The sequence below is a fragment of the Manacus candei genome, unplaced genomic scaffold, assembly GCF_025592945.1.
Source record: "Manacus candei isolate 608988 ecotype Guabito, Panama unplaced genomic scaffold, ASM2559294v1 h1tg000005l, whole genome shotgun sequence".
NCBI classification, from domain to species: domain Eukaryota; kingdom Metazoa; phylum Chordata; class Aves; order Passeriformes; family Pipridae; genus Manacus; species Manacus candei.
The window spans coordinates 24,307,437-24,318,302 of NW_026138053.1; the positions used below are offsets into that span (position 1 = coordinate 24,307,437).

Sequence of the window (10,866 nt, forward strand, 5' to 3'; positions counted from 1 at the left end):
AGCCCCAAAATATTTGTACCTTCTAATTTCGTAGCCCCTGGATTGTGAAGGTAACCCTTCAAACCCAAGCTGGAGTGTAAATCAATATGATGAGGCCTTCCTTAGCTTACAGGGTCAGCTCAGTTTCTCAAGATTATGTCCAAGCCTTTGCTGCTCAGAGTTGGTTTTGCTAACCAGCAGTGTCAGGGAGTTAACAAGACTGTTCAGTTTTGCTGCTGCTATTCAGAAACCCGTGGGAGGCTGCGCGACTGATGAGAATATCAATTTTGTGCTGCTGCTGCTGCTCAGGAAAGCCAAGAGCAGAAGTAGAGAGAAGATACAGCTACACTAGCATTCCTGAAATTTACTCAGTAATAGAAGAAAGCTGGTAAAAATTATTTAAATTAGCCTTGAAGGAGTTTTATAGGAAATAGTTTTAAAGTGTTGTTTCCCATCCAGCAACCGAATATGTCAAAACTGGCCAATTAATGAAACTATAGTGACTGTTTAGCAACAAAATAAAGTCTGTTTATGCAAACTTTTAAAAATTGATACAAGTTATGTCATCTAGGAAGAAGGAAATGGGCTCTTCTAAGAAATCTGAATAACCTTGAAGATGTTTTGAAATAGTGACATAGCTTCCTTCCTTCCTCCATTTAGTCACTGAGAACAGCAGAACTCAAGGTTATACTGACCTGAGCTGGTTTGCATAAACATGGACTTACTCATTCCTGGTGTTTAATGTAGTTTTTCCTTAGAAGACAGGTTTTAGTATTAATACTTTTTCTATGTCCACCACTCCCTTCAGTAGAACTGAAAGAGAAATAGTATCCTTTTACTGAGAGCCAATTTGTGGTTCCTTTTCTCTTGTAAATTAAGTTTTTTCATCTATAAACTGGCAAATAAAAATACTCAGTCTAATAGTTGGCAGCTCCTGGGCTCAGATTTAAAGTGCTTAAGTTAAAATAGTAAATTCTTAAAGCTTGAACTGTAAATCACTGAGTGTCCTACGTGTGCTGTTTGGAATATTGTTATTAATAAGTCAAGTCTTATATTGAGCCTGTGTTTCAAAAGTTCTCTTACAGTGGCAACTTGATCAAAGCATAAAGACTGGGGTATAGGTGAGACCTTGAACAGATACTCTGAAAATGGTTTCTTTGAGTGATCCCACTCAATTCTGGTGTGTTTTCAAACCTGCTTTTTCACTTTGGCATTGATAAGCTACAATGGTCTTTATAATTTGTGGCAGTAACACGTATAAACAGTGAGAGCCAGCTCTCTGCAAGCCCCAGAGGATTCCTGTGATTTCTCCTGAGTGGGGTTTTGTCATCTCTTTTTGAGGCAGTGAACAGCTTGGGGAGGGATGAACAGAGCTTGTGTAATCAATACCGATGTGAAACCTGTGCTCTGGCCTAATTACCCAGTGAAGCACAACACAATACTTTTTCACTAGTCATCAATTGTGTACTTGTTATTTGGGATTGTATTTGTTGGTTTTACATAATTTTCATTTGCGTGGGTTGTGGTTTTTTTTTTAATCCCAAGAGTAAACAGAGAAATCAGAGGTACTTTGAGATTAAAAAGGCTTTATCTACAGAAGATCCTTAGCATAAATAGGAAAACAGTATATAATGTCTTGCAGTGCTAGTGTTTTGAGTTATATTTAGCTTTTTTTTTTTTAAATTCAGGATCTTAAAAAACCCTGTGGATATGAAAAGTTGCAACACAGCTATGAGCTGATTTTTCATGTTAGAAGAAACTGGGATCTATTTTTTTTAACTAATCTAATAAATTTGAGTCTGATATAAACTACAGAAGAACAACTAACCCACTTTACATAATTTTTTTTTCCAGAGGTGTATTAGATGCCTTGGGATTGATGTGCAAAGTCAGTAGGTGCTCAAATGATGATTTGGGAGGCCTGCCTTAGCTATCCTGTGAGACAGAAGTCTAGCAGGTTTAATCCTTGTTCTATCTGTTCTGTCAGAAATTTTTTTTTCATTTTTAGGTTACCAAAAGTAAATATTTTTAAATTTCTTCAGGGGTAAAATGTTTAAAGAGGTCACTGCCCTCTACATCAGTGATTGATTGTGATTCCTGCATCTACTCCAGAGTACCAATGGTCTTTGAGAAGTTGAAATAGCCTGTAGGGTTTAAGTCTTTCAAGTCTGAGGTTGTCTGAGGCCTTGTGCAGAAATTCTAATTCTTATTTTGGTGTGTATAAATCTGTCTAACTTCCTCTGTTTTGTTGTTAAATGGTTAAGCTAAATTTGAGTGACACTTGGTACGTGTCTTCCCACCCGCACACAAGCTCGCACAGTGATAGCAGAGGTGCAGTGGCTTTTTCCACGTGCCATTTCTGCTACATAAAATGCTTTAGTCTCATTTTAGTTGGTGGTGGCAAAGCCTGGAACTGCTGCTGGGTGCAGCCTTGGCTCTACAGTAATGCTCAGCTGGGCTCTCAGGACCTGCTCTGCCACAGGTGGGGGGCTCAGCCCTGGTGCTGTCCTCGCTGTGGAAGCTGGAATGCCTCAAGGCAATGGAATTACGGGCTGTTTAGTCTCAGGTGAGCTGTGCTGGCTCTGTCCTGTCCCCCCCGGGGCACTGATATCCCCAGGGCTGGGTACTGGTTACTGCAGCAGCAGTAACAGCTACACCGGGGCCGAGACACGTGAGGGATGCCAGGAGGGGGTTTGTTCCTGGACAAAACAGCACTTGAGTGCGAGGAGCCTCTTAGACAGCCTTCCCCTCTCTGCACAAAGCTCACCTTGTTCTCTGGGAGCAGGGAAGCAGGCTCTGGGACACCGCAGGCTCTGGGACACCGCGTGCTCAGCGGGCAGCAGGTGAGTGGCCTCGTGCTGGGCACAGCTGGGGAGCCCGGGCTTTGTCTGAAACTATTTTAAAATTTTAATCTAAGGTAAAAGGATCAATTGCGGCTGATTTCCAGCAATTTCCAGCCTGCCACGAGAGGGTGCTCCGGTGCCTTAATTTATCCATTGCTAAAAAGCTTTTCTGCTGGGAAAAGTGGGGTGTGCTATTTAACATCACCGGGTTACAGTGTTTAGAGTAGGTGTTGGTTCGTGAAGGTAGGCAGGATCCACACGGCAAAAGGCAGATGTGGCTGTATTAGGATGTATCAGAATTCATGTTTATTTTGCTTTTGCCTTTAAGAGTTGGACTGCTTCCTTTTTAGTTGTTTTGTTTCTGTTGGGCTTTATCCGAGATAAAGTTGTCTGCCAGCAAGAGAAGTTTCCCAACTTGTTTATGTGCAAGCGTGCAGACAGCCTTTTGTGCTTGAAAAGACATTAAATCTGATACTTTTACTGGGTAATCTGAGCCCTCGAATTAAGAGTCACTTCTCATTGCTTCTGTGCACTTCTCGTCTGTAAAATGGCAATAACGCTCGCTTGGTTTATGGAGCTGTTTAGGCTTAACTTCGGCATAAACAAACACAGGAAAGCTGTCTGCGGGCTAAATGAAATAATTAAATATTCAGAGTGCACTCTTGCCTCATCCTGTAAGCTGTTAGAGAAGTGTGTTTGATGTGGCTCTAGCCTGTATTTGGAAACACTCCTGGCACGGTAATAGGTCCGAGGGATGGTTGCTGTTTGTGTTAATTGTTGGACTTGAAATAGAAGCTCAAAGCACTGTGCTTTGTTGGATGTTATCTCTCAAACACCCGTAAAGAGACTGAAGCTACAGTGAATTAACAACGGAGAGAGAACTTTAGAATAATGTCTTTGTGTGTTTAGCAGTAGAGCAATACAAACACAGTGAATTGCAGTAAGCATTCATGCACTTGGGCTGTTGGCTGGGAGACAGGATCTCTGCAAAGAGATCCCAAAGCTGGTGTTAAGGGCATGTAATTAGCAAAAAACTAGGATCAGCTGACCCTGCTGTGGTTAGTCCTTGACTGCTCAGCTGTGAGGTAGTTACACTCAAATGGGACGTGTTTTGCTGGAAAACACTTATCATTTCCTTTAATACGAGTCAGTGAAAGGCCATAAACACGTTAATCAGTCCTAAACCAGACTGCTAGAAAGAGATACAAAAACCTGTTTAAAATACAACCAAGGCAGACTTCCTGTCTTGCACAAACATCATGCAGAAGCAAAGGCATGACTTCTGGTGTGCTGTAGTTGCCCTTTTCTTCTAGCCCAAACTTTCCTAGCTTGATACAAGGTTGAAATCTTATGTGCATTTCAGGCCTTGGCACCCGGCTTTGTTACATACACCCCTCTATTGTTTCCTCTTACAGAAAGATTAAGACACTCTTCATCACAGTTACCCCCTGAGCCTGCAGAGAAGTTGGCTTGTAATTTTGGAAACCATAAAAGCTATTGCAGATACAGCATTTTGGTTTGTTCCTAGAGAAGCAGATGTGGGTGTATGCAATAAACTGCCCTGGTACCAAAAGTGAAGGTTACCCCTCCAGGGACTTTAGAAATTAGATAAACGGTCCCATGTGTTGAGAACAAGTGTCAATCCGTGGTGAATAGTGTGTGAAACCAGGGTGTCTGAGGCTTAAAGGGAAACAGAATTGAATGTCCAGGAGTTGGTGCTGGTGACTAACTCGGAAGGACAATTTCCTTTCCTACAAGCACTTAGCATTCTTACTCAGCCACTGGTGTCTTTGTTTGGAGCCATATCTGTTCTGAAAGTGAGACAGGTGATGATGCAAGTGTCTTTCTGTCTGCTCTAAGGGAAACAGTTTGTTCCCAAATTCTATGGCTTTGCTGACAAAGCTCTAGAACCAGCAATACAGACATGCAGAAACTGGAGGAAATGATTTCTCCCTATGAAGGTACCATCTTTGTTTAAATACATATAAAGATATTGGCATGAGTAAAAATCCCTGCAGCTAAGAAAGCTCTTCACTGTAGTAGTTTGCTATTTAGTCTAATTTTTTCCCCACTGGCAGAATAGTAAGTTTTAAGAGGAAGACTTTTATCCTGCAGATAAGTGAGGCATGAACACACAAGATGGTTTATGCAGCAGAGCTGTGGATGCAGCACCCTTTCCACGGGCCCATGCTCTCCTTTCCAAGTTAACTTTAGAGGCTTTCTATTATGCTTTGCCCTGTGACAGGTTTTCTTCCCTTTTTTGATGCTTGAACTTAAAGCTGTTTATTTTAATCCTGCTTCATCAGTGTGAGGAGGAGTAGGAGTTTTGTCGAGACAGTAGCTATTTTCAGTCTTATATGTCTTTGATTGAGAGTGTTATTTATTAAATAGACACTGAAAGAGTTTTGTAATGAAAGCTCTAAGTATTGCACTTTAAGAAGGATGGCTGATCAACACCAGTTTGAGCCCTGCTCTGCCACAGCTTCCAGTCTGATACTTTGCAAATGACTTTTTCTTTGCTCTAGGTCTTCTGCATAGTACAAATTTTACCCTACTACTCTGTAGGACTGTCAAGAGGATAAAATATCAAAACTGTGAGCCACTCAATATATCAAGTGCTACAAAAATATCCCATGTAGTATCAAGTCATAATATTAGCATGCCCTGACTGAGAATGTTGTGTGGGCTGTGAATTTAATGTGTCTGAGAATAGGCATTTCCTGCTGGGTACAGCATGGTTGGCAGTAGGGAGGGTAGTCACCACAAAACAGGTACAGCCTCGGCAGAATCATGGGGTTTAACACATTGTCTTGTGCTTCTGTCCTTAAATTACTAATAAAATGTTTCAGCAAAAGTTGTGGATCTTACCATTTAGTTCCAGACACCTAAGCAGGAGAGATGGTTACCTGCTAGAGGGTTTGGAAATAAGTCTTACTGGAATACATATCCTCATTGGAAAAACATCACTGCATCTTGTCACAAATCTGGAGAACAATGATCTGAATTTCAAAAAACCTCACTGTTGGGGATGAGATGCTCATGCTGCTGTTTCCTGACTGTCTTTGTGACTAAAGGAACAGGCACACAGACACACAGGTGACATGTGTCCCCTCTCACCTTTGTATGGTAGCACTCACAGAATTTTAAATGTGAACAAATAGTCCTGCACACCTCAGGCCCAGTCTCCAGGGAGTAATGCCGGGTCCTTGGAGGAGTGTGCCTGGGAGACAGCTGCACTGTTAGTGTGTGTGTGTGTCTGCCAGGGCCTGTGCTCTCCACAACCATCCCCACCCCAGATCCAGACAAAAACAGGAGAAGAATCTCAACAGCTGCACAAGGTTCAGTTTATGAGTCTTAACTCATAAAGTTAGGAGTTGTTCAAAGTGTTTATTTTCATAAATCTCTAAGGATGGTTGTAAGGGCCACACACCCTTATTCAGGTTGTCAAGGTAATGCTAATGTCTTTATAGAGGTGGAGTTCTGATGGTCTGAGCCTGAACCCTCTAAACATAAATAATGCTTATATAGACCTTTGTTTCTCTATGCTCTACCAGCACGTCCTCAGTTCTCCTTCCCCTTTTCCCCTGCCCAAGTTGCACCTTTTTTTGCACATGCTGATTTTTCCAGTTGTATTTTTTCCCTGAGAGTAGGGTACCACCCTCACGTGATATACTGCTCTCATAACATTGGCAAAGGGCCCACCAAAGCTGCTCTGAGACCTCCACACCCAGACCTGAATATTTGCTTTGCCAGTTTAAAGGAACAACCTGTATTTTATGTATTTGTCTTAGATTACAGCAGCCACCTTCATGTATTAAGAACAAAGCCGAGACTGTCGGTTTTCCCATTATTCTGTTTTATCTGTCACTGTGTAGGAAGCCCTGCCCTGGCTTTTAGAAGTAAAATCATTAGATTCCATGTAATTTATTTGAGTGAGTCATTTAGTTCCACTTCTGTTGCTGCAACATCTGCCTATTGTGTATAATGTAATTTTCCCTTAATGGGGCCAACAGTAGCAGTACCAGTAGCGTGAAGTCTCTTACAAATAATCTGCAAATAAATTTTTTACAGTATTAAAAAATATTCAAAAAAGAAAATTTCCAAAAGACTCACTAGGAATTTTCAAAGTAAGAATACTTGCATTGTTTTTTTTTTTCTGTGATGGACAGCTGTTATGAGCTGACTTAGGAAATACTTGTTCTTGAACTAAACTTATACAGGATAGAACCTACTTGTATCCTGCTCATCTGAATGAAAATATGATAAGGCTGAATGGGTGAAAACTGGTCAGAAAAGGAGCTTGTCCCCACCACACTGGACTTATCTGATTTAAGGGTGGTTTTTTAACATATATTATACTTCAGTGCTCATTGAGTGGCTTTGTACCATGTTAGACATGGGAACCTGCAGTGAAGAGCTGATGGTAACCCAGTGCCCAGAACAGCAGCTCTGCACTGCTAGGTGGGAACTAAAAGTTGGATAACCAAATGCTTTATGACACCAATATTTCTGCCAAAAGAGTTTAGTTCTGTCAGTTAATCTGCTGGTCTAATTTCTCTAGTAATTAGGAATGGAGTTCTTACCCTGGTAATTTTCCACTGTTTTTTAATAAGACCTAATCCAAATACTCATGTGTTCCTGAACAGTCACGTTTGACATTACTAAGAAGAGGACATGCCATCCCAGATTAGTCAGACCTTCTGAGGGCTCATTTCACTTGCTGCATTTGATCGTGACAATTTGGTGTTTGCCATTACTCAGTCTCTGGCGTCAGAATCTGAGGTGTGACCCTACCTGTTTCATTTAGTCTTTTTTTTTTTTTTCAGTGAAAATGAAAAACCTTGCTCCATTGCAGGTCTCTGCTGGATGTTCTCCAGGCTCTCATTTTTTGTACATCAGTCACTGACTTGTGTGCTGTTCAGTGGTTTTCCCTTTTTTGGGGCACAATTCATGATGAAAGCATGACCTTAAGGGGTGTTGGCCCTACAATCTCTGCTGATGCATCATGCAGGAGCTTCAGCATCCTTGCTGGAGGAGCTTAGGTGTGCTGGGTGCTTCCAGTTTTCTAAATTTCAACTCTTGGTTCAGTTTTTCAGGGGCTGACCATGCAGGCTTTATAAAAAATTAACACTGTTATGCTTGTTTTTGTGGTTTATTTTAGATTTTAAAGAGACTTGGATCTCAAAGCAATAATAGGTCCATATTTCCTTGCCTCACTTCTCTCACTGTTTTTGACAGTTTTGGCACCTGCTCAGTTCCATAACCAACCCAAGAGGTTGTTACTTCTAAACAGCTGATGCAGCTCAGTTATATTGACTTCTAAGTGCTTAAAGTAGCTTGAAAGCAGCAGGAAGACTGTTTGTGGCAATGATGTAGATGAGCAGGAAACATGTCATTAATTCTAAAGACCCTTCAAATAACTTTCAAATATTAATTAGTCTATGATTCTGTTAAGTCCTTCTAAGCTGAAAGGCACAGCAGCTTGCAGTCTGAAGTTAATGGGATCTGCCTCTGGATGCTCCATGCCTTGCCAAAAAATAACTCTTGGGCTGGGGTTGTAATTTGCCTCAAGGGTACTTCTTCCTAAGAAATTTGCAAGTTAAGTAACATGTCACAGCAGGGTGGAATTCCAAAAGAGAAGTGCCCTAAAAGGCAGGGTTTAGTGGCATCTCTGGAAGCTGGGAGTGACTGTCTTGCAGTAGTGCCATTTAAGAGGTGTCCATAAAGATGAGATGGAGAAGCCCTTGGCTGGAAACAGAATCTGCACAGGATGGTGAATGTTCAGCTTTCTAACTACTGTGTTGAGGAGACCTACAGATATTTAAATGTCTTTAGAATACAGGATTGCCATAGGTAACTACTGTAAATAGTAAAAATGCAACTGTAAGATCTTCTGCCAAGCTACCAAAAGCCTGGGAGCAGCTTTAGTTTCCAGTACCTGGAAATACGAAAGAGAGAAGGCAGAATCCTGTTCCTCTGCTGTTAGAGGCAAAGTCAGAACTGAGGACAAGTTCACCATGATTTTGGTGGCTCAGGTGGCTGATTTGCAGTAGGTTGGTACTCTAAAAGGCTCAAGAGAAAACGTTTTAAAAGGGGCACATGCAGGACTGTCTTTTGTTTTGGGATTTCCAACTTCAAGACAGCACCTGGTGTGCTGGTACAGCCCAGTAGTGAGCCCTGGTCCCAAAGGAAGCACTTGGTGTGGCTGGCTCCTGAAAGGATACAATATGCCCTGTGTAATCCAAGCAGTCAGCTGTCCTGACAGCCTATATAGGCCAGCAACAACTGGGAATGTTTTTGTGTGGAGTGGGAGGAAGAAGGAATGAGGTGGAACTCTGTTGAATTAGAAGAAAAAAAAAAAGATATCTTAATTGAACAAGATAAAGGGACTTTTCTTGGCCTTGCAAACCAGAAGATGTGGGGATGCTGGAAGTAAGTTGGCACAGTCAGACTTAAGTCTCAATTTCAGTTCAAAATTTACATTTCCTAGAACAACACTCCTAAATTAAGCAGTTTTACATACCTCCTCGAAGGCAGCTGTATGGCTCAACTGGCAAAAATCTTGCCATGAAACTAAAGGCAGTAATACTCTTTTGTCAGAGATCTTATTTCCCAGTTTAGGTTAAGTCATCTTTCACTTCATTAATTTCCCCATTCCTTGATGGTGATAGCAGAGTACGGATACTACTCCTCCTGTGGGCTGCAAGTACTATGATGATCTGTGTGAATGGCTTGATTTCTCTGATTTTTGTCTTTAAGAGATATTTTTCTTATCCACACATGCCCTGTATCACTGATAACTCCTGTCAACTTGACTGGCAGTTTCTGTGCATTTCTACTTGTCTGCTGCAGGTGTAAAATCTTTTATCAGTGCCACAAAAGGCAAAGTAATATTGGTGCATCCTCCTAGTTGGCAATGTGCTCTACTCCTTGGAAAAGCATCTATCTTAGTCTCCACAGTAATCCACAAAAACTGATGTTGTACCTGGATGCAATTTAGGAACTAACCCGTGCTTTCCAGAGCCAGAGGAAACGAACCGCTGAGTGAGCCGCAATGTTACACCTCCCACTGGGAATTTCCAGCCCTTTCCCTCTTCCTTCCTCCCTCAGAATATATATATATATAGTAAACAGGCTAAATTAAGCACTGGGGGAGGTGGCACCCCAAGGCAGGAGCAGTTCCAGAGGCTGAGTCGCTGCAGTGAAAAGCAGCTGACAATGCCCTGACCAATCCTCTGAGCATCCCTGTCGCACCACCACCGCCCTGGCAGCGGGGGAGACGTCTCAGACAGCTATGCTGGTATTAAGTGGGAGGAAGGCTCTTTAAATAACTACCAGTGGGTCCTATTCCCTGAGTGTGTCAACATCGAGTTGTTGTTTCACCCTCTGAACAGGAAAAGGAAAAAGAAAAAAAAAAATCAGTCAAGGAATTGTGTGGCAAGGAAGTGACAAAAATGAGATAATGTTCTTTGGTTTTTCTAGTTGCTGGATCTTTTTAGCTGGTGGCAGATACCTTCCTTGTCATTTTGCATTTCTATTCATAAACCTCCAAGCAACAGATGAAAACCAGAACAAAAGAGGAATAGATTTGCTAAAATCAGGGGAGTATACTCTCTTGAACCTCCTTACTGAGTACTCCAAAAGAACACTTGTCTGAGTTTTGATTTTTGAGTATTTGCATTTTGAGGGGGCTAAGGCAGCATTGCTCCCTTCCCCTCTCATTGCTGATCTTCCCATGTGGGTAAGTTACTGTGCATAATCCAGGCCTGAAAAGCCTGCCTTACTCTTACAATATACACTGTCTGCCTCTTCTTATTCCAGATGAATAACAGGTATTGTGGTGCCAATTCTATAAAATGGGATTTAATTTAGTCAGGGTTGCCTCACAGCCCATTATTATCCTAGATAAATCCATACAACTATTTTCCTCTTTCATATTTTCCCAGCACAAGGAGGGGATGTTGGCAGTGTTATAGAAAAACAAACCATTAATTTTAAGGCTAGCACTGTAAATTGGCAACAGATCTCAGCTCTTGTGGGGATT

General features: G+C 41.7%; 1 protein-coding gene across 2 annotated transcripts in view; it reads left to right on the forward strand.

Annotated features, from left to right (window-relative positions):
• The window catches only part of ABL2 (ABL proto-oncogene 2, non-receptor tyrosine kinase), a 45,937-nt gene that overhangs the window by 7,752 nt on the left and 27,319 nt on the right, over positions 1-10,866 (forward strand). The window lies entirely within an intron of this gene.